At 40.5% G+C, this 24,578-nt stretch overlaps 2 long non-coding RNA genes across 2 annotated transcripts in view; one reads left to right on the top strand and one right to left on the bottom strand.

Moving 5' to 3' along the window:
- Positions 1 to 21,371, top strand: part of LOC135289727 (uncharacterized) — a 33,154-nt gene extending 11,783 nt beyond the window's left edge. The window contains exons 4-6 of the long non-coding RNA XR_010352450.1: positions 13,367 to 13,564; positions 14,518 to 14,621; positions 19,299 to 21,371. This is a non-coding gene — a long non-coding RNA (uncharacterized LOC135289727). The remainder of the gene's footprint in view (positions 1 to 13,366; positions 13,565 to 14,517; positions 14,622 to 19,298) is intronic.
- On the bottom strand, positions 1,265 to 11,209 carry LOC135289726 (uncharacterized). Its single transcript, XR_010352449.1, has 2 exons — positions 10,781 to 11,209; positions 1,265 to 6,587 (listed from the first exon to the last, which is right to left on the bottom strand). It is a non-coding gene; the product is annotated as an uncharacterized LOC135289726 (long non-coding RNA).
- Positions 21,372 to 24,578: the final 3,207 nt, after the last annotated feature.

Here is a 24,578-nt window from a genome sequence, read left to right as displayed (position 1 = left end):
ACTATTAAACATAAGGATCCCTTCAATATCTGTCACCAGAGCCGAAACCTAAACAAAAATGGAGATGTTCCAAAAATCATTTTCATGAGGCTAACAAATGTTCATCCCACTTTTCATTTGGGAAACATCTTGGAATTTTTGGTGGTAGACATGCATCAATATTAAGGTTTGAAATAACATTTTGTGCATTTATGCTTTAAATATTTCAGCAATTCCATTATGGGCTCCTTCAGAGAAATAAACCAACAGCTGGTCCCTTTTACATAAATGAAAAGCTAACATGAAAAAAATGTCATAGCCACTTATTGATGCTCCGAGTGGAAAAAAAATCTCCACTAGATAACATGATATTGACTTGACTTAATATCATATTGAGACTTCCCTTCTAGAACCTCGTGTCTTTTCTTCTCCTACAGGAAAACCTATGTCCTTTGCATGTGTGGTTGGTGAACAGGAGCAATGAACATTAACTAGTACCTGCACTACTCTGACAGTGTACACCAGCTATGAAATCTAATGTGTTTGGAGAAAGCTACTTAAAATTATAACAGTATTCTCCAAGTCTTAGAATAATTTGTCATCCATTTAGAGTCCTGCAATAAATGGTGAAAAACCACTAATAATGCTTCTAATAATCACTAATAATCAGCAATTTGCTGATATACATAGCCCAAGTTCAGCTTCGCATATAATATCCATTTGTCTGTCTCAGTCACTCCTGAGACTTCACTGCACTTGTCCAAATGTAACTATCTCGTTTAGATTTCCTCTGGAAATAAAGCTCTTGGATGGGGGAAAATGGTCATTTCATCAGTTCCAGCAAGGGAGCTGATTGCACTTCCCACGTACAACTTTGTGCCACAGCCAGTTATTTTTCACACTTGCTACATCCTGAAGAGATTATTTTGTGTTTGGCACAGGACATCTGCAGAGCTCTTCCAGAATAAGAGACAGCCACCAAGACAAAATGAGAAGAAAGTGTTTTAAGAGTGAGTGTGTGTGTGTGTGTGTGTGTGCGTGTACATGAATATGAATGTGGGCACTGGGAGGTTTGGCATGGCTGTGCCACTGATGGCACAGAACTGTGGAGTCCAGGTTATTCCAGTCCACTTACAAGCACATCAGCTTCCAGTAATTATCTTTGATTGAAAAAGTTAGGCCATGGATACTAGTGAGGAGAACGCCCAAGTCACCCCCGTACCAGCTCCTTACAGGTTGCTGTGAACGAGTGTTTTAAGGTCACTTAAAGGATCACCAGCAAAAGTATTTGCTAAAGCAGATTTATTATAGAAGTGAAAGCATGACAAAGCATGTCGGCAAGATTCGCTCTACTTACTAGATGGTTAAAGCATAGGGAGAAAGCAAAAAAAAAACCTCAAGCCAATTTTAAACTACCTATGTGAAGGCTAGTAAGCGGCAGGGGAGGGTGGGTAAGAGGGGAGGTGGTAATGCCTTAAGTTTTAACTTTCATATTTTCCAGATTCTGTATTGCTTTAGTATATAGCTCTGAACTTCATATAAAGTGTTAACAAGCTCTCTTCACAGTGTAGTTAGACAAAACAATTTATTTCCAGCCTGAGAATCAAGGACATTCTTGCAGCTTCAGGGCCAAAAGAAGGAAAATTGAAGACAGCAAACCAGGAGGATGGGACTTCATAACCTGAAGCTGTAATTGGACAGTTAATCCTAATCTGTAAATGGACCAAAACTTATAAAAGTGTGAAGACTGATGACTGGTCATCCATCTTGGGTCCATCTTGGGTGTGGCATTGGCCAAGCCAATGTACTGCCTAAGGTGTATCCTTGAAGGCCATTTAATAAATACCCACTTTATTCTTCAACTCTCTCTAGCCTCTGTTCCAGGGGGCTTCTTTAGGCATCTGTGCGAGGATGGGGGTGGGGGTGTGGAAAGGAGTGGGAAGAGAAGAGGATAGGAAGAAGTAAGGTTAAAAAGAAATGTGCAATCCCCTTGTGTTGGGTCACAAGGTTCAGAGTATATCCCCATGTTAAACTGGGCCCAGACCAGGCCTACAGTTTATGCCAAACACCCAGCAGTACTTAACCTTAGTATCACTTAAACCTAATAGCACTTAAACTTAAAACACCTAAACTTAAAATACTTAAACTTAACAGAACTTAACCTTAACATCACTTTTACTTAACTTCACTTAAACTTAACAGAAATTAAACTTAACAGAATTTAATCTTAGTAGAATTTAAATTTAACAGACCCTAACCTTAACAAAACCAAATCTTAACAGAACTTAAAACTAACAGAACTTTAAATTAACAGAATTTATATGTATCACCTAAATTTAACAGAGCTTAACCTTAACAGATCTTAAATTTAACAGAACTTGAAATCAACAGAACTAACATATAACATCACTTAAATTTAACAGAACTTAACCTTAATAGAACTTAACAGACTTTAAAATCAACAAAACTTAAACCTAATATAATTTCAACTTAACAGAACCTAACCTCACTTAAACTTAATAGCACTTAACAGAAATGAAATTTAACAGCACTTAAACCTAACAGCACTTAACAGAACCTAAACTTAACAACACTTAACAGTATTTAACACTTAATGGCACTTAATAGATAATCTAACTTAAATTACTTAGCAATGGATATAATTTACTATAGAAATAGAATAGAACATAGAATTTATAAAACTTACAGGCTTAATTCTAAAATACTAAGCTGGAACAACCTTCCTTGTGTATTTGCTCCAGCATTTTCACACTTGCATGCACACAAACACAGTCTGTTCAAGATACACCTGTGAAAAAATCCCTTTGAATTCAGTGTAGTAGTCACTTTGCATACCTTTGCATCTTTTCAGTGAGGTCAAGGTTGAACCTTGAGGAGTGGGGTATGAGCTCAGAAATCATCATTGTTGTTTGGAGCTTGTCCTCCAAATTTGGCAAGCTTGAGTGTTCTCTGGCTCTGAGAGGCCCCACTCAGAGGGAGGTGCTGATCATAGACCCTGTGGTCCAGCCCCTGAGCAGAACTCCAAGAGTCTCACTTTAGACCACTGTTTATAATGTCACAAGAGAGTGGGCTTTAGTCATAGGAGTTTTCCATCCTGACCTCAATTGAGGCCAGTTACTTTCTTAAAGTAACTTTTTTTTTTTTTTTTTTTTTTTTTTTTTTTTTTCCCCAGGAAGAAAAATAAGTTTCTATCCTAGGTTAAGAAGGAAGTGAGTTTTTTGGGAGGTTGTGGTCAAACCAATCAGTGCTTGGATTTGAATATTGGCACCTGGTTTGGCCACTGAAGGTATGGACTGCCTCTGAGAACACAGGGGGTTAAAAGCAAGAACTCCCAGGAGAACTCTCCCTTGGTCCCGGTCAGAGCTCCCCTGCCCAGCTGGGGCTGGCTGGGGAGGGAAGCCATGCGGCCGGGTGAGGGAGGCCGGAGCCTTGGGCAGAGGAGCGGGGTGAAGGCCTGGCAAGATGGAAGGAGCCCTGAGGAGCCCTGAGAGGCATCAGGTCCCCCCATCTCGTACCCTCTGGGGGAGAGAGAGAGAGCCAGTGCCTGTGCTGCCTTGAAATTCGATATCATGGACTGGCAGCACGGCCGGACAGAAGTTGGAGCCTGCTTTGCTCTGTTCCTGATCACATCTCACAGAAGCCACTAGAGAAAGTGTATTTTCATGGAGGCACTGGCATTGTGCCAGAGTCAAACCATGACAGTTTCCAAGGCTGTTGGTCAAAAAACTGGAGCTCATTAGACAGCAGTAGTTCCTGGGAACTGACAGATTGGCAGTCTGGTCACCTCTTGTCTCTGTGCCTATAAACAAGAATGTATCATGCTCCAATTTTAAGTTGATGGAAATTCTTGACCAGGTTACCTAAATAATGGGGTTTTTAAAGATTGCTTTGAACATGATAAAACAATATTATAGGTGAGGATGTCTGTGCGACAGCAGTACATGTCTAGCTAGTATACACACTCTAACATATAGAACTATATTCAACAGTAAGAATAATACAACATAAATCACAAAAATTACAATAAAGTGCAACATTGTGTCTAGAATTCTTGTTGCAGCTGATGACCACCCAAACCAAATGTCCCACTAGTGATGCTCTCCAATTTTCATCACTCTTTCCAAGATCATTTCTATGTTATGTATCTTTTCTGTACTTGGGTTTCTGTGTCCATTGCTCTGGGTGCATTCCAGTAGTCGACACAGATCATCTTGCTGCAGTGATTTTTTTCACTAATGCACAATTCATCTCAAAGGGGATAGGCAGTAAATCTCAACAGTATGTATAGGTAAAGTGTAGTAATTCCTGTGTTGTGACAGGAGCTGGATAGTTAAAGTCACATCCCCTCATAGTGGATGCTTATTTCTATAAGACTAATGAGCATTTGTCAGATGACAGTCCAGCCTATATAGTTACAAAGGCATATTTGACATTTCTGTGGTGGAAAAGATGTTCATGTGGAAAAAGTGTTTAGTCAGAGAAATTTTTATGTACTCAAAAAGTCATGTGTTCAACTGGATGAGTGAATATTTGCCTTCAAGGAGGTGAATAAATTGCAGGCAGTACCTAAAAGTACAAAACGGCATGGGTTTTCTTCATAGAACAGTTTCTTGCCAATATGGTGCAGAGACTCCCTCCTTATACTTAGTTTACACAGAGTGTTTATAGTTTTTGCACATTTTACAAGTCAAGATATTTGCATTTGGGCAGATGTGGAGTTGTTCCAGCATAACTAGTTACCACCAGTTTATCTGACAGAGGAACAAGGCTGCTGGGTCCAATATTAAATGAAGTGGCCAGCTGCTAAAATTTAAAAAACACCTGTATGAATGCCTGTCTTCAGACTGCTGTAATTCTGGTCCTTCTCTTCCTGGCATCCTCCAACAACGCCTTTGGGACCTGTGGAGCCAAATGAAGGGTTTGCAGGGGCTACTGTGGAGGGCCTATGAGTGTCTCGGGGACCTGGAGATGGAGAAGAAGGAGTGGGAAACTGAAGCAGTGCCTGGCGGGGCTCCAGAGGGAGCAGCAAGGGCAGGAATGCCAGGGTAACAGCCAACAGTATTTGGGTGGGCTCCATGGAGTTTGCGCTGTTGGAATTTTAGATGGAGCTGTAGCAGAGCAGGTGCAAGTCTACAGTTTCGGCAGATGAAAAGCGGTGGCTGTAGGTAGAGGAGCAGCGGTGGTGGGAGCGTGGTGGGGCCAAAGGCTGGTAGTGGGTGCTGAGGGAGCAGCTGAAAGTCATGAAGACCTGCCTGATCTTAATGAACAAGCATCTGTGGGTTCATGTGGACCACGTGGCCAAGCTCTGGGTCTGGGAAATATTCCAGAAAACTCTCCTGGAAGAGCAGAAAGAGTAGCACTTCCACAAGACAGGTGCTCAAGAGGAATATCCCGGTGTTCTGCTGCCAGTGGTTCCAAAGGAATCAGACTGGCAGCAGGGGCTGTGGCACCTGCCCTTCACCCTCCAGGAGCCCGGGGCACTGGTGCTGAAGTGGCCCAAAGGTGTCCCACATGTGTTGGGAGTGCAGCCCAGGTCTTCACTACAACTTCAGCTTCAATGTCTTCCCACCCAGAGCTTACCAAAGAAAGTATTCCAGAAGATTCATCTGCTCCTCCAGGCAACCCTGGACTGCTATGCCTCTTCACCTAAGGCCAGATGGGAAGTTTTTTCCTCCAGTTTCCTGGAAATCTACAACAAACCTCAGTGGGATATGATGCTGGGAAAGGGAGATTGTGGAATGTGGCTGGAAATCTAGCAGACTGGCCTGGGAAGCAACAAGCTCCATGTGCACTACATCATCTGGATGTCCATGATGCAGAGAAGGTGCTGGATCTGCTGCAATGCACATGTGCTGGGCTTAACAACCACTTACCCCACAGCTGCTCCCTGTGCCAGTTGTGTGTCCCGGGGGACCTGATATATCCCCCACAACTGCTCCCTGACTCTGGTGTACCTGACAGGGTCAGAGAGCCTTGGCAATATACCATCTGGTGGGAAGTGACTCCAGGAAACTCAACCCATAAACTCTTAGGCCCATCACTGCTGCCTTCTAAAAAAAAAAAAAAAACAAACAAAAAAACCAAAAAAAACCAAAAGGCACATTCCACACTGGAACAGCAAACTTATGGGGCTTCTACACTACACCCTATGGCTCAGATTTTGATATGGACTTGGTGATAACTGGAAATAGGAAAAGAAGAGAGAGAGGGACAGAAGAATAGAGGGACAAATACAATCTATAAGCTGTTTCTAAGCATTGGGGGTAATCTATAATTCTATACAATGTGCAAACCTACTACTAAAATGAAAAAGAGAATGACTAACATCAAAAAGACAAGCAAAAGGTGCAACATTTTGTTAAAAATCCTTGCTGCTATTGGCAATGACTCAAATAAAATGTCCCACCAGTGGTGTTCCTTGTCTATCTTCACTTGTTCCATCACTCAGTGGCTGCCTTTCACATTGTGATGAACAGAACCAGACTTCTTTTCTTGGTCTTGTGCTTGCTTCAACAGCTGTCTCAGGTTGTAATGTGGCAGCTTCTTTACCAACATGAGATTCATGCCAACAGGAACAGGTTGTTAGGCTGGGAACAGGACATAGACAGATTTCAGCAAATGGTGAGAGGTAACTGGAGGTCAAAAATTACAACTGTGACCCTTAATTTGAACTAATTTATGAACACAAATGTTAGATTAATTACTTGCATCTACAATAAGGTTGTCTACAAGTACAAAATAACAAGAAGTTCTCATTCAGGACGAATTCTCATCCATTCCATCAGAACACACTCTATCCTCCAGGGGATAGAATGTACCTCCCCTGTGATTTAATCCTGGCACAATGATTGGGCATATGACATATTCCAAAGGATTGCCTATTACTAAAACAAAAACTGTGACTTTAATGTTAGTGAGGTCTAAAGTGAAATTGACTAGTTGCCACCAACAGTGGAACTTCCTTCCAAATTTAGCTGGGTTATTCCAGGTCACCTTTTGAATTTCAGAGGACAAATTGCTTTGAACTCCTTTATAATTGCTGCCACAATAAATTGCACCCACAGCTGACAAACATTTATGGTGTAAAATGTACTATGAGTACCAAACTGCTTAGCATAAATAAAACTGTCTCTCCTCTGTGGGTTGAGCTTATTCATGCTTGTTCATGTGTGAAGCAAATTTGGTTCATGGTGACAGTAATAACACCTGCAAGAAGGATAAGCTGTCCTTCAATGCTTAACCTGATCTTCAGTAGGGATGTGCTGACATCATTCCTAGGAAGAGACAATACTAGCCTCAGCCAGGTTTGTTTAACAGCTTGGACTAATGACACAAGTCCTTTTCCCCACTCAGAATATGATTTGTCTCTTTAAACCCAGTTGAATTGAGTAGTAAAGATCTCTGGTCCATCAGGGCCAGTTTGGCCTTGACATCCCACATTTGGAATCTTGTCTTCTACTCCACAAAGTGCTTCCTCCACTGCTGTTCCTCACCTTTTCTGGGGCTCAGGGTGATTTCCTGCAATTAGAGTTGTCATCCATAAGCAGGATGCTCTCTGAATTTGAGTTACCAGTTCCGCAAAACACCAGAGCAGTGATTAAAGGCACAGTATTGGCATTCAGTTTTCTGTAATAAACCTGTAACCCACAACTGTAAGTTGATTTTTTCACCAGCCAAACCAAAGAGGAGAGTTAGAAGGGGAGTGTGACTGAGTGGTAGTACGCCATTTCTCCAAATCTATTACCACCCTGTAAGTGTCCAAGCACCTGCTGTTTTTGTGCCTGTTACTTTGGCAATAATGGGTACTCAGCTGTTAGTGGCACCAGGTCAGCCAGAACTTCAGAAATCCCAACTTGCTTCACAGCAAACATCCAGGACATCAGCAATCATTGTATCAGAGAATGCAGGCACTGCATGGAGCAAGCACACTGCAGTCTGAATTTCTTCTGGGGTTGGGGTTAATGTTTGAACCAAAGTACCATGTTTGCCATCAAGCAAACACCAGGTTCTATAGTTCAGACCACTGAAACACAAATGTATATTGTGATCTGTTACTGCAAAGCAAGTAGTCAGCATATTTCTCGCACAGGAGCAGTAAATTAAACTTAGCACTTGGCATGTAACACTTGCTGTGTTTACTTTGATGTTTTTAACTCTTTGTCATCTGGGTCATAGACTCAGCTTTTTGACATCTCACTGTGTTAATATGGAATGTAGAGCTCCTGTTTCTATTAGAAATGTTGTTAATTGTTAAGGAGAACCAATTGTAATCTGAATGTTTGAGCCATTATTATGTACTCTTTGATAGATTTCCACTTGCTAGATTTCAATATCATTTGGTTTGTGGACATAATGCTCTGACAAAACAATCACCTGAATTGGAATCTGTACAATGCTAGGTGAATTGGGAACTTGCTTAAGCATCATCTCTACCTTTTCTTCCAGTTTTGGGGTGTTTTCTTCCTTTTTTCCTTCAATGGCTCTGCAGCTGCTCAAATTTCAATGACAGTTATAATTCAGCTGCTTTCCTCCCCTCTATTTCCTCCTCAGATCTTGTTTCTTTCTACTATGGTTATCCAAATTCCTCAATAATTATCTTTCCTTACATTCTGACAAAGCAAGAAGAGTCCTAAAATGATCATTTTCAGTCATGAGTTTGTCAGCTTGTATTCTCAACCTATCTCCTGTCTCTCTCTCAGAAACCAAATAGTAATGGTAATGTCTTTAATAGCTCATTTACTGTCAGTTTTATTTTTGGTGAACCACCTTATATGTTTCCAACTGCTGTTCCCTTGTTCACTTATTAACGATAGCAAGAAGTAACTTCCCAGCTGCTGATTAACAACACCATCCTGTGAGGCCATAGGAATGATAATTCTCTCAGGTCACTGTGGAGTTCTAATTCCTGTGTCATCCTGTTCATCCCACCTATGGAAAGGGAGTGCAAATTTCCTTTTCCCCAGGCACTGTACTACCTTCTGAAGAACAGCAGCAGATAATTCATCCATCATTCCTGAGAAACTCCCTTCTGCAAACCTTCCACACACAACACATTCTGTTGGACACTAGGACCTTGCGCACCTGTTTGGGAGGTCACCTCCCTGCTGCATTTCCAATTTCCTGACTGCTGTTGCTGCAGCCAACTAGCTCCTGGATTATCCCCCTCATCACATAAAATGTTTTCCGTGATCCCTTTTCTACTTCTCTGCGTGGTTAATGCTCTCCTCAAGTAGTGTTGTAGTTGTATCACAAAGTGTTTTATCACATCCATCAAACCTCCAACCATGAGAAAGATCGTATTTCGATTAGCAACCAGTGACACAGCTGAGGGTTGTCCCAGAGCTAACTATCTGTCATTCATCAGTTGCAAACCTGCTGCCTCCTGTGCACTCTCCATCACTTGATCCATAGCTGGGGTCTCTATCCTTAGCTGGGTCATCCCTCTCTAAAGGATCCAAATCTCCTGCCCAAGCAGACAGCCCTCTGAGCTAAGGACCACAGTTCTCTCTGGTCACCCACCATTAAAAACACTCCTGTGCCTCTCAGCCCTCTGCCTCAGACAATCTGATTCAATCAATTTCATCACTTTCCAAGCACATTCAGTTTCAGATTCCTGTGAGAGTCTGCTATCCTTTTCCTGGAACTTTGCTATCTTGGACACTATAAAGAGCACAATTTCAGTAACAATTGTCTGGTCCTGACCATCACTAAAGGTTTCTAAATCCTGGCATTCACCCCGTGAGATTTTCTCTCTCACACACACACATCCTGAAGCTCTGCCTGAAGCCTGCTAATATGGCTACATTCAACAGTGAGGAGTGTCTCTGCTGCAGCCTGCTCTCCTTTCCACGATCATGCTCAGCACTGAGCAGCCCCTTCACTTGAATGTTGACATACCTGTATTTTTGGGTGGTGGTTAAAGCTGCTTCCAAAAGTGCAGCCAAAATGCTTAATCTTTCCCCTTCCATAACTTTTGGTCACTTAACACTACATTTATCTGTTTAAATTCAGCCTCAGGGTTATACCAATTTCCATTTGCTCATTCTCTCAACTTTAGCAAAACCAGAAGCAGTCAAACACTGACATTTCCTGGACAGTCTTGGCTTACAGCTGCTCTGATTTCTCCTGGCTGTTAACAGCCACTTTCCAGCACTTGCTACCTGGAAATCATGGGTGGAGTGGTAATATCCCAAAGGGACCCCTTCAACAACAGCATAGAGTCTGTGATGGCCCACCCTTAAGGGGAAGGAAGCTCCTAAAATTTGTAACTTACCATATGAAAAGTATCTCAAAAGTCAGAGGGTCTAGAAACAATTAGAAAGTTCTATTAGGAAGTTACACACCTGGCATGGAAATTGGTATGGTAGTCCCTGACCTACTACATAAGCACACTGCAGTGATTTTTAGATAAAGGCGTAAGGTGAAGGGGAAGAGAGAAATTAAAGAGGGAGGGATGAATTAAAATGAGCAAAAGAGAAAAGAAAGGAAAAGGAAAGGAAAGGAAAGGAAAAGAAAGGAAAGGAAAGGAAAGGAAAGGAAAGGAAAGGAAAGGAAAGGAAAGGAAAGGAAAGGAAAGGAAAGGAAAGGAAAGGAAAGGAAAGGAAAGGAAAGGAAAGGAAAGGAAAGGAAAGGAAAGGAAAGGAAAGGAAAGGAAAGGAAAGGAAAGGAAAGGAAAGGAAAGGAAAGAAAAGAAAAGAAAAGAAAAGAAAAGAAAAGAAAAGAAAAGAAAAGAAAAGAAAAGAAAAGAAAAGAAAAGAAAAGAAAAAGAAAAACCAAGGACCTTTCCAGCCTTGGTTCCAGCGCTGATCCAGCTGATGGGATGTCGATCCTGATCTCAGCACCGATCCAGCTGATGGGATGTTGATCCTGGTTTCAGAGACAATGCAGCTGTCTTGGTCTAGTTGATGAGATGTCCAGGGTTCTGAGGATGTTGCCTGGGCATTTATAGGCAGGTTTCCCCACCCCAAAGATGGGTTTCTTGCTTTCCATGTAAATTAGTTCTCATGCGCAGTCCGTTCTTTCAGACCTTTCTGGAAATGGGTTGGAGGGCTCTGGGGGTCTTTGGGGCTCTTAATCCCACCCTATAGTCCATGCCCCCTCCCTGCCACTCATTCCTGCGCTTGCGCTGTGCTGTGTTGTGGTTGTTTGTCACAGAAAAATGCCCTATCTCTGCTTGGCCCCCCTTCTGCAGCCAAAACCTGATCTTTCTCATGGCCGTGTTAATAACAACAATCCTTGGTTATTCCCAACAATTCTTGTCTGTTATTTCCAACTGACCTTGGTTTCCTCCACAGCCATCTGGTTATCGGTGTTTGAGATACACGTATTACCCCCTTATCTTCAGGGAATCGAGAACTCAAAAAGATTTCACTTTGAACCCTTGTTTAGAGGGTCCCAAAAGAGTGGGCTTTAGTTATGGAGTTTTATACCCTGGCCACAACTCAAGTTTCTTTGGAAGTTCAGTAACAGAAATATAATTCTGCTTAAGCTGTTATTCAGGCAAGAAAAATTAGTTTCCGAGGTTGTTTGTTAAAAAACAGGTCCCCCTTAGACACCTGTTAGTTCCTGGGAACAGACAGTGTTTCTGATAAGCTCAAGAGAGGCTTAGTCAAGCTGCAGTTTGTCAAGGCCAAATTTAATGAGCACTTCTCAGAGTGCAGCCACAGGAGGGGGAGAGAGATGCATCACCCCAGTCCATCCCATAACTACAGCTTCTCTGCATCTCTATAGACAATCTATATGGGCACAAAAACACTATGGAAAAAGGGATCTAGAAAGCACATTAACACAGCTTAATTTAAGGGATTTTCCTTCCTGTTACATTCACTGTGTCCGTGTGTCCAAGAACCTAGGTTATTGGATAAAAACCAACTTTAAGGTCATGATACTTAATTAAAATGATCTTTTTAAACATTCAATTTATGACTCAGGCATACAGCAACTTCATGTGGTAAGTGCTGACACAAAGATAACTTTGGCTTAAGAGACTATAAAATGTCCTAGTTTTGGTTCACAGAAAAAAAATAAGTAACAATATAATGTTCCATGACTTATTTCTAAGTTAATTATTTCCTTTCACATAACAATGAGGTGGAAAATCTACAGTCCTGTAATGTCTTAATTTTTTAAAAACTTCTCAGCTGAATGACAATAAATAATTTCCAGCCTTGTGACACACAGTAATCTGAAACAGGGTCTCAAATTTCATAAGACTGCTGAGCTATCTTCACATACAAATAGGTGCAGCACAAGTAAAGGTGTTCCTGGAACAGGTGTTATTGACAAAGTCAGTGCAGACACCCAGAGGTAGTAGCATACATTTTCAAAATAATTGACATCCTACTGATGCTTTGATGTAAATGTATGATGACAGAATGACCACAGACCATTCTTCAACACACTACAATTCACCCACTGCAGATTGAAAAATTTATCCTTCTACCAATACTGTAGAAGATGCCTTTCCTGGTTTTCATATTGTTTTGTTAATATGTTAATATGCCCTCCCCCCCAAAAAATATCATCAACCCCCCCAAAACTGCTAAAAATAAGTGCAACAGTATTCTTGAACTTGTGCAGTACTGCAGTTTTCATTTCAATTAACATGTTTCACACCAGAAATCAAAGCAATCTTTCTGGCTTGTATTCTTAATAAAATGCCATCCCATTTTATCAGCTGCTGGCATTATGAAGGCAAATGTTTTTTGTTACCTAAAATTACTTTAAACACAATTAAAACAAGGGAAGGGACTATGACTGCTGTGAATTACTGTGGATCATAGGGAACACAAATGTTCATATACACCTGGTGCTTTGTCTGCTGCATCACTTCCCAACTTTAGCTTATAGGCTGTTTATATTTCCTTTGTAAGGACTTTTGTCTGAGGCAGACCAAAGCCAAGGGGAATCCTGCTATCATCTCCAAAGGTTTTTGAATGAAATCTGATTTTAGTCAAGTGAAAGTAATTTGACAGCAGATACCATATTACAAAAGGATAAAATACCCATGCACTGACTTCAGTTTAACTGTGCAGCATCTGAGTGGAAAGATTTGTTTGGTGTTGAACAGTGCAAGATTGATTTTCACTTGCTGCCTTTCAAATAGCAAATTCAAATTCCTCCTCTTGTAGGATATGCAGAATCATGTCCTCTCAAAAGGAGCACAGTATAATCTCAACAATTCTGCATTTTCCTGACTGCTGGAACAGCATGGCTATCATCTGCTGCGCAATGTGAGAAGCAGAGGGGAGGGGAGCATTATTTTTGCTGGACAGAGGGTTTTCAATTTTATCCATCACTTCACTGTTCTTTGGGACAGCACAGCCTGTGGGTAGATGGATTCACTGCTTTTCTGTGTTTTTCACAGGTGTGTATCCAGAAGATACTTCAAACTTCAAACTTTGTGTGAGCAAAATCACTTTTTAAAAACTTAAAATGCAGCAAAAGCTTCAAGCAGTGCCTGAAGTCTTCTGGTCTTCTAACCACAAGCAAAATCAGCAAGCCACAAAACACAAACCCATGATAAATCATGTTTTACTTACTCCAGTACTCTGAAATACAGAAGGTATGCTTAAATGATTATTCCTAGTAATTTAAATCCTATGAAAAACTTTCATTTGTTTCTACTTGTGAGGGAATAATTTTTGTGAGCAAAAGTCCAAGATTTAACAGAACACAGGCAGATAGCCTGTTTTCCACCACACAAAGATTTAAGGTTAACTAAAATCAAACATTTCCTTTGAATAATATTTCCCCTAAATATTTAGAGACACAAACTTGAGAAGAGAAAGAATAAAGCTGTTTTAGACAGTAGTGTGAGGATGAAGAATAAATTTTTCTATTTCTAGCAAGTCATTTTGCCTATGTGTAAGCATGAACATATACTTTTGTGAACATTTACTCAGGAGAAGCAAACCAGCTACATTATATAAATTAGACAGCTGAAAAGTTATTTGAACATTCCTGGGGTTGTTTTTGAAAGCATGTTTATCTACTCCATTTCTCTCTCCCTCTTTCTTCACCAAAAAAAGCCAAACAAAAAACAAAAACCCAACCCCAAAAAACCCAAACAAACTAACAAAAAAACCAACCAAACAAAAAAAACCAAAAAAAACCAAAAAAAAAAAACCCCAAACCCTGCAAAAAGCACACACACACACAAAAAAAAAAAAAAGACCAAAAAAACTACTACTACAACAACAACAACAACAAACAAAAAAAACCCCCAAGAAAACAAAAAACAATACCAGAAACCAAACTAAAACAAAATTTTAAAAACTCCACATGCTTTGTCTGAGTTCAAGGCTTTTGCTGATGCCATCTTGGAGCAGCTTTCTCCAGTGGCTGTGCAGGCTCTGGTAATGACATGGTCTCTCTAACAGGCTGCCCCAGTCACTTGACACTTTGCTGGAGGCAGAAGTACCTGGGACATGTTCTGGAGCTTTCTTTCACTGAACTTTCTTCCACAGGTAAAGCTTGCCACCTCCATTGTTAAAATACAAAGTTCACTTCTTTCAGGTCTTTTGAGACAAGATGGGAATACTGACCCCCACCAAGACTTCAAGGGTGAAGCAATTTCTTGTAGGAGGCACAAGGCTGACAAAGCTGCTCTCATATGACCAGTAAGTGGGAGATATTTTGTCCAAATGGAAATAAATAGCAAAGGGATTTCCTTGGTTTGTACGCACAAAACCACCACAAAAAAAAAAAAAAAAGAAAAAAAAGAAAAAAGGAAATCAGCACACATGTATGATATCTGTCAGCACCAGATTTTGTTGTCATTTATTCAAGTTGGATGATTATTGCTTTTATCGTGCTGATGGAGTTCAGGGGCAGCTGCCAGGCCTTAATCCAGGTTCATAAATTGTACCATGTGGCCTCTGAGCACACAAATGTTACACCCCTAAGATGGCATTTGATTTTTCACTCTCTGCTCTTCTAGTGTAAATTAGAACAGTTTTTCACATCTACTCTTCACCTGGCTAAAGAGCTGTTTAAGGTGTAGCACAGAGCATCTCACTGAGTGCAAGGCAGTGTTCACTCCATCATTTGCTGTCCTGCAGGCACATAGCCTTCACAGCTCTGTCTTAATCTTTCCACATGTACATTACCACATCCTGAAGAAACCTCTGCCAAGCCCCAGAATTTTTAAGTGCCTGCTTTTTCACTTTAGGAATAGTTGGAAAGGAACCATGAGGAGCAGGCTCTTCTTTCAAAGATGCCCAATATACAGACAGTGTTCAAGATTTTGAGCTGATGTAATTGTTTACTTCACCATCATTTCCTGTGCACATTCTGCCACCTGAAATGCCTGCACAGGTGCCAAGCTTTCCCAGCTGTGCAGATCTGCCTTGTTAGCACCTTTCACTTCAGGGTGAGGAACCAAAGGTTTGACTCACCTGAAGGGCAGTTCTGTACTGTGGTGGTTGACCTTGGCACCCACCAAGAAGCTCCATCTCTCCCCCTACTCAGTGAGACAGGGTGAATAAAATATTAATGAAAATTCATGGATCTCTGAGACTGTGACAATTTAATAAAGCAAAGCAAAGGTAGCACATGAAAGCAAAGGACAACAAAAAAATATTTATTCTCTACTTCCCATCATCATGTGATAGTCAACTGCTTTCTGGGAAGCAGGGCCTCAGAACATGTAATGCTTGTTCCATAAGACAAACCTTTTAAAAATTAATGTGGCCCCCAGCTCCTCCTTTCTCTTGGTTTTTATTGCTGAGCAATAAGTGACACAGTATGGACTATATCTTAGGTCAGCTTAATCAGGTGTCCTGGTGATGTCCCATTCCAACCCTTTGCCCACCCCCAGCCTAAGAGCCTCAGGGTGGGTGGACTAAAGGTGGTGCTGTTCAAACACAGCTTGGCAGCAGCCAAAACCAGGTGGGTTACCAGCACCATTCCCCTAGAAAAGCACAGCACCGTGAGCACAGCTATGAGGAAATCTAACCCCATCCCATCCATCGAACCCCATCCCCTGAACCTACAGGACCTGCTGACCAGCTGGTTTGGTTTTGTCCATTTGTCCGTTTTGTTCATTTGCCCATTAGCAATTACATAATTTTCTTTATCTAGAACCCATTGCAGCTGTCACAGAGCAGGACACTCAACACTGGTTTTACTCAAATTCTGTAACTAACCCAGGACAAGGTGCACACAAGTGAGTTACCTTGCTGGTTTTTCACAATTGCCCAGCGGTGTCAGGTGTACCTGGGGTGTGGGGGAACAAAAGGTCCTGAAAAGGGTGGTAAATCACATGGCTAAAAAGTCAGTGAAAGAACTTAGGATTTTGGGGCATGACAACATATATGAGGTCATGATGCATCCTACACAAGGAGTTTTAAAAGCTCTTTTCTGTCCCAGAGCTATAAATGTGTTGCCCCAAAAAATGCTCTTTCACCTGGTGTACAAGAGACCAATGTACACAGGGAGTCAAGGTATTTGATTTATTCCTGTGCAGAAGGAAGGACTAGGTGGCAAATCCCCAAAGCCAGCTCCAGCACCAACTTTTCACTATTTATCCATTTTTTAGCAAACAAAGGCATTCATGTTCATTGCAATCAATGACAGCCACCTTTGAAGTCGGAGAATGGGGAAAATGTCTTGTAGAGTTGTTTTGGTTTTGCTGTTAACGTGGTAAATAGGATGAGGTCTGTTTTATGCTGATGATTTTAAGATATTGTATAAAGACCTGGGTATTCCGAAAAAGTGTAAATTTGGAACAGTTATGGTGACGCTGTGTATGCAGGTGGAGGAGAAAGAGGCAAGAGATTGTATCTTGCACAGAGAATACAAAAGGATACAGATCAAAACAATGAACACATAGGAAATGAGAATTTTAGTCCCATTGTGGGCTGGACTCAGGGACATACTCAGCCACTAATACCAGGCACTTGTAAGACAAACAGTGGGGACAGAAGGCCGGCCAGTTTTTGCATATGCCCCTTTTACAGCTTCATATTTGTTGGACTGAAAATGTTCTGTTTGTTCATACTGAGAGAATCCTGAAGGAATATATCAGCTTTTGGAAGCTGTTTTACTGACTCATAATCCTAACTGGGTGAGGACACAGAGTCTATATTGAACACACGTTACTGTGGAAGAGATTGGTGTTAAAGAAGGTGAAAGAAGAGGGATGTGCAGGAGGTTTGGGGTCTGAAAGGTACACACACACGTACACACACACACGGCCTAAATCTATGTGCTGTTTATAGGCAGGAAGGATGTTTTAGAAAATGTAAATGCTATGATGCTGTAGAAATTTTTACAAGTACAGGGGGCTTGGAAAAAAAATCAGGGAATGCCCAGCAGATCCCCTAGTTACAGTAAAACCAGTGAATGGAACAGTAGATTTTTGATTGACAGCAGAGCCATACATTCAGAAAAAAAAACATCTGCAAGGGTTTGCTAAGTTACAGCAGTGATTGTTAGAACAATGGGAAAAAAAGATTTACAGACATTCTTGCAACTCATGGAGAGTGAATTATTAGAGATACTAAAGTGACTCACAGGTTTCTGTATGCCAGAATGTCCTTTCCCTTTGTTAAGACAAAATTTATAATGCAAATTAAATGCTTAAATAACTTGTTTTTGAAAAATCTGTAACAGTGCACATCTCACAAGAAAAGGCATGAAAGATCCAAATCTGTCTGCTAATAAGCCAGACCTCACAGGATCCTGAGCATGATGTCCTTGATGTGATATTGAATGTTGCCTAGGTGAATTTAATGTCAGTAAAGTTCTCAGGAGTATGGGCTGGTAGTTGATTTAAGATAAATAACCAAGTAAGCATGGACAAATACTTATTTGACTGTTTCAGACTTAAAAGTTGCTTTCTTTTGTACTTTGGTGGATGAGCAGAGAGAACTTCTTGTGTTTGAGGTGGAAAAAATCCAAAAAGATAATGTGCAGCTATGCTGGACAGTAGCACCACAGAGATTATTTTAAAAAACACCAAAAAAATCAAATAAAACCCAAAACAAGTTCTATTCTACTTAGTAATATATTTGAAACAGATTTGGAACAATAGTAAGGTAACATTAGAAGTGTAATTGTATTGCAATATGTGGATGAAAGAAGATCAATTGGCAGAAACACTGTGATGTTAAAAAAAAATCAGAAGTTTGGTGGACATCTTTGTTTTGGGAGCAATGGGTTAAAAGCAGAAGACTATCACAGAGGATTGTAAATCATTCAAATGACTTTGCACCTGGGAATAATCTTTGATAACCCAGTGTGAACAACAGCCAATGATCCCCTGGCGTGGGCTGAGCATAACAGCATTTGTGTGTGAGCCTCTCCCCAAAGCTTGCTTTGGGAATCCCTCATCTAAGCCAGAGAAACAGAAATAAACTTACTCTTTGTGTTTTAGCCATGGGTTTGTGGTTGTCCTTACTCCCTGTGCCAACTCATATGCTGTGAATCAATAAGGTCTCACGAAAATGATGGAAGAACAAACTCAGATGTTATGACAGCAGTATCAAAAGACATACTATAGAAGCAAAGATACAATTCCATGCAGCTATAATAACAAAGAAAGCCCCTATGGGAGAGGGGGGAAAGGGGAATAACTTCAGGGGAAATTGGTTTCTCTGATTTTCCTAAAAGTGGATACTATAAGTTAATTTATACTTTTTCAGGATGGTCAGAGGAATTCCCTTGCAACACCAGAAAGCCAGGGAGGTTGTTGAAATTTTACTGTGAGAAATAATTCCTAGATGTGGAATTCCAGAAGGTTTCTCTTCTCTTCTCTTCTCTTCTCTTCTCTTCTCTTCTCTTCTCTTCTCTTCTCTTCTCTTCTCTTCTCTTCTCTTCTCTTCTCTTCTCTTCTCTTCTCTTCTCTTCTCTCTCTCTTCTCTTCTCTTCTCTTCTCTTCTCTTCTCTTCTCTTCTCTTCTCTTCTCTTCTCTTCTCTTCTCTTCTCTTCTCTTCCTTATTTCACCACAGAGGTACAGGGACTGTGTAAACTCTTTCAATTTAAGTGGTATTTGCACACCCCTTGGAGACCACAATCTAGTGGGAAGGAAAATGGATGAATCATACTATCAGGAGAAATTGCAAAACTGTGTCAAGAAACCCACATGAAGGAGGAAGATGTATTTCCTATTGCTTTAATACGAATTTGAATCATCCCATGTCCTTGGCAAGGATGAGGCCATTTGAAATTCTGAATGACAGATTGTGTCCAGTCAACACTGTGGCAATGAAAGGTGATCAAATACATGTCAAAGGTGATGATATATTGAGAAATTATTTGTTGTCACTCTTGTGGGTTTCATCCTCTCCGTATAGGTATCTTAACCAGCAGCCATCTGCAGCTTTCAACCAGGAAAGGCATAAGTTTGAAAGATGGAACCTTATAAGAAAAGTGAGAAGCTCCTTATGTATTCTTATTGAAGACTTATAATGCTGCAGAAGTAGAGGGAATTAATGACTGAATTCACTACACTCAGGTAAAAAATATCCAAACAAGATAAGTGGATTTCACAATAACATTAACTACAAGATGTAAAACTACAACTGACTGAAAATCTTAAATGAATAGTACTTGGGCTGAAGGAAGTATTGGGAGCATTTAGATTGTCCACAGAGACTTATATTACTATTAATAGGCATTTATCAGTGCAAATGTTTTTTTCTTGCTGAATAGATCTGGAAATTCTAGAATTTAATGTGTTTATAATACATTGTTGTTGCCTCAAGGTAACACAGAGAAATCTGCTTCTACAACTTATCCAATCATTTGAGGCAATGCACAGCTCTAGCAGTGTTAAACACTCATTTTCAGGCGCCTCTGAAAATGGCCCTCTGAAAGGGTGACACTTGTTATGATTTTACTGAAATTTGGTACTGGTTGACATCCTGGTTCCCTGATCTGAATTTATGGGTCACGAAATTTTTATCTTTGTTGCTTAAAGAATTGGTGGTGTTTGTTTGCATCTATGCAGTTATCCAATGTATCTATTTATGTTACTTGGGGGTATTGGAATCAGAAGAGTGAGACTAGTCTAAGAAATTGATTAGATGAATCTCAAAGAGGAATCATTGGAAAATGTGGAATATGAAAAAAAATTTCTTAAGAAAGAATATTCTTCATGTTTGATCTCAATGTACTTTCAAGTCTAATCAATAAGAAAAGAGATTTAATCTGTGGAACAGAAAGCAGCCAATAAAGCTCTAAGTGATAGCCAGGTGCTTGAAAGGCAGGTTACTTGTTGGCTGAATTGCCTCGTTAAGGTCTTGACAGCCTTCAGTGACCTGAGACACAGGGAAGGTTAGCAAAGCGTGGGAAAAAGGATGTACAACTGATGGTGGACATAAATAATGAAGAATTTTTGGGCATATGGACATTTGGCAGAACCCCCAAGACAAGAAACAAACTGTTGAAGCCAACGCTGTGGTGAATCAGCTCTGGTGGGGTAAAAGGCCGCTCCAGCAGGGGCAGACCATGGCCACCCACTCAGGAAACCATTGACTGAAAAGACTGAGCATGCAGATTAATTATCATGAGAAGTGAGAGGATCATTAACCAACTGCAGACAGAATACTAATTATGAAGAGAACTTGGTAGCTTGTAGTGAATGAACACTAATTCCTATGTTTACTAAAATATATAAATACATTAAAGAGTTGAAATTAAAAGTTCTGGTACCTATCATGCTAGCTTTGTGAATATTCCACTGAGCACCCCCTTTCTGCACAGAACTTTAAATAAGAGCATGGATCGCCCTCTTGAACACTGGGTACAAGAACCTATTTTGAAACAGCAAAGGGATGACATTCATGCGTGGAAGTACAAGATGGTCAGTGCATGCAAATGGGACTGTCTAGAGATGCAGTGGAGAAGCTTCCGTGATGCAATAAAAATTATCTCTTTGGACCATCCTCCACCTTCACTTCCTTACCATCCTTGATTTTCTCTCTCTTATGAAGCTGTGAGTGCCACCTAGGGCCACCCCTCACCAATCAAACCCATTTCTAAAAACCATATGGCTAACATGTCTAACATGGCTCTCACTCCACATTCTTATTTCCACTGAATTCTAAGCAGTCCAGCTGGCCCCCTCACAAGTTTCTTCATAGGAAGGCAACATTCCCTGTGAGGGTGGTGAGGTCCTGGCACAGGTTGCCCAAAGAGTCAGTGGGACACAACATCCCTGGAAACAATCACAATCAAGGTGGATGGTGCTTTGAGCAACACGATCTGGTTGGAGACGTATCTGGTCTTTGTAGGGGTTTTGGACTAGATGACTTTTAATTGTGCCTTCCAACCCAAACTGGTCTATGGAAAGCAGATGTGGCAAACCACCCTCCCCTTACACTCAGGGTTTACCCCCAAGTGCCGAAGTGATTGCATGAAGAGCTCTGCATCCCTTAATGCAAGAACAACTAAAAGGGTGCCTGAGAATGCTCTTAGTGGCCTCTCATAAATCCTCACCAGCAAACCTAAAATTCTGCTGATGGAATGAATCTGTACACTCTTGCTTCCAAGCAATACTCAGAATAAAAGTAAATGACAAAGGAGTACCCCTGGGGGAGCACTTCATGTTAGTGCTGTGCTTTATCTCAATTGTTTGTTTCTATTTTCATTTTTCTCATCTAGCTCCGGGGAAACTCTAGTAGCATAGGATCATCTTTTCTGTCCACACAGAAAGCAAACTTTCAAAACAAGCATATCTGGTTAATTGAAATAGTTATTATGTTTAATTCCAAAATTAAAGAATTGTTGTATTTATTAATAAAAAAACTCCTTTGCATCAAGGCATATCTAGTACACAAGAGCAGAAATTCATGTATTCCTGCAGAAATACTCAGTTTGAAATAGAAGAGGAAAGCATTTTTCCCGGAAAATGTCAAAATTTTTAGAAGTTTTAGATCTCATTTTCAACTCCTTGAAGCATTTCAGGATTTCATTTTATTAACTCCAGACATTTTAAAATAATTTTAGTTACTACTGTCTCTGCAGCCCCAGTCTTCCTTAGTTAGGGATTCTGAGGAAAATAAGAAAATTTCACCTTGAATTGACAGCCTTCCCCCTCTTTTTCTTATGCTTTTTACCCTTTCATTCCTGGATTTTCTCTTTGCCATGGTGTGAGAAACACTGCACAGTAAATATCCTTCTGCCCAATTCTTCCACTGAAGATGGTAGTGCCTGAATCCCTGGAGACTTTCTCTGAAGCTTTCCATTGCCACCTCTCCAGGACTAGGAAACTCTTGGTGGCATAAATCATCTGCATTTTACAGATTTACAGACATCAGGGATGCAATTTCCAGGAGAAAGGGGGTGGGGGAAGGTCTTACTTCATTTTTCAAAACCTTGCAGTAGAATATAATTATTAATGGGTTTCCATTCCCTTTCATATTGGAAGAAGCATTTAAGGGAGCATGTTTTGCATTCAGATTAGCACAAGATCTGTCATTAACTGATATAGGAAGAGACTGCTTTTTCAATACATCTGCTGTGGCTATTATTTTTAATTACATTCCTGCTGATGTAAATTGGTAGTGTTTTGTAACCACAATATTTTAAAACAGAAGGTGAAACATGGGATATAGAGAGGTGTTAGAAAACACTAAGACATTGGTACCAACAGGAAATAAAATGTTCACTTTAAACAACAGCTTTGGTATTATAAAGGTGAAATAAACAGCATGTGAAAACATCACCAAATGCAGACTAAATTAGAAATTAAATTATGTATGATGTGTGAGCAGGCAAGTTGGGGTACCTACTGGATTTCACTTCCATGAGAATCTAGACTTAGTGCCTGGTGACTGGAAATGGTGCTAAAATACTATCTATACCACTATCCATTCTCTTTTATTTCTGCCTAATTTGGAAGCAATTGGATCAGTTCAATATCTTTACCACTGGACACACCTGGGAAATACTTCAATAAAAAGCACATGGTATGATTTCAGGGATGCACTTTCTGGCTGTTCTTTCTGGATTTTATGAGAGCCAAGTGACTGATTAATCTAAGAGAGGATTCAGAACCACAAAACAACAAAAGAATTTTCAGTCTTATCAGGGAATGATTTTTAAACTGTATCTTCAGCCACACCTGTCAGCAATGACTTCTGATATACCATAGCTGCATACAGTCTTATTTTCAGAATCACTGTGTTCAACTGGGAAGGGTCCAGCAACCCAGGACTTTGTTTTTCTTAGTTAAATTTCACTTTATTCTTTCTTCTAGGAAAAAAAACCCAAACTATTGTATCATGGCCAGACTAAAAGAATTTTTTTTTGACAAAAAGAGATTCTGACAGGAGACCACACAGCCATTTTGCATGCAAACCTCCCCATCAAACTTCTGATGCTTCATCCCTCTTAATGAAGATTAGACCAGATGGACTTCTTATGTCCAGACTAGGTGAAATGAAGCACGGATCTGAATTTTGCAACACACTTCTTTAGCTCTAACTTAGAGAACCTTAAGCCTTTTTTGTTTCTTTGTTTTATCATTTGTTCTTCAAGTAGTTTAATAGATACATTTTTTAAAAAGCCTTCAGGGCAAAGTACAAATTTGTATGCTGATTTATGTGATTCAGATGGGTATTGTGCTCTTAAATCAACTTATGCTCACCAGGAATGCATCACACTTCTCTTGACCACACTGTGCAAGCTCTAATGGTGATAAAGATCTATTTAGTTTTAGGGGCTTTTTTGTTTTGGTTTGGTTTTTTTTGTTTTGTTTTGTTTTGTTTGTTTGTTTGTTTGTTTTCTTCAGTCAATGGTTATTGAATCTGGTCACTGGCTGCCAGTACCACCAGACATTTATTATAGTTTACTCTGTAAATATAGATGATCAATGAACCACAATGCTGGATTCAATCACACTGTAACACAGGAAAAGTCAAAATTTGATTCACGCTTTGCCACGAGTCCACATAAGCAGCAATAAATATGTGATCTATTACATCTAGCAAGGGAATTGAACAATATTTCTACACGCAATGTTCTAAGTCTCTGAGCTGAGGCCTAAAGAGATTTCACTGGAGTTTTTTGTTTCTTGTGGAAAAAGCCAAACCAACCCAAAACCAAACAACTGGAAAAAGCACCTTTCTTGTCAGAGAAAATGTGTGCGTTTGGGTAGGAACGCTGGAGGCCATGTATTCTTGCTCCAGCAGGGTCCCCTAGGGCATGTTCCTTGGGGTTGTGCTGAGATAGCGCTTGCATCTCAGTTGCATTCACAGAAGTAATGAGCACACACTGTAGAGGCTGAGAGAAGTGTCAGAAGTTCATTACCCAGGTTACAAGGCACACAAAGTCTCATATCTCTTTCTCTGACATGTACAATCACAAAATTATAGCAACATGGAATTGGATCAAAAGGGACCTTAAAAACCACCTAATTGCAAGGCCCCTGCCATGGGACACCTTCCACTAGAGAAGGTTGCTCAAAGTCTCATCCAGCCTGACACTGAATGGTGTTTGAGAGCAGGCATGCCAGAGTTTTAATGAGTTTTGTCTGTCTTGCCAGCCTGTCCTGTCTGTCAGTGTCCTCAGAGGCTGTGGCTGCCCTGCGTGTGGCACTGATGGTGTCAGGGGTGACACCACGTGTATAA

This window comes from Passer domesticus, chromosome Z, assembly GCF_036417665.1.
Source record: "Passer domesticus isolate bPasDom1 chromosome Z, bPasDom1.hap1, whole genome shotgun sequence".
In the NCBI taxonomy this organism is placed as follows: Eukaryota; Metazoa; Chordata; class Aves; order Passeriformes; family Passeridae; genus Passer; species Passer domesticus.
The sequence above is the reverse complement of the archived record's forward strand: the minus strand, read 5'-3'. Positions and strand labels throughout refer to the sequence as shown.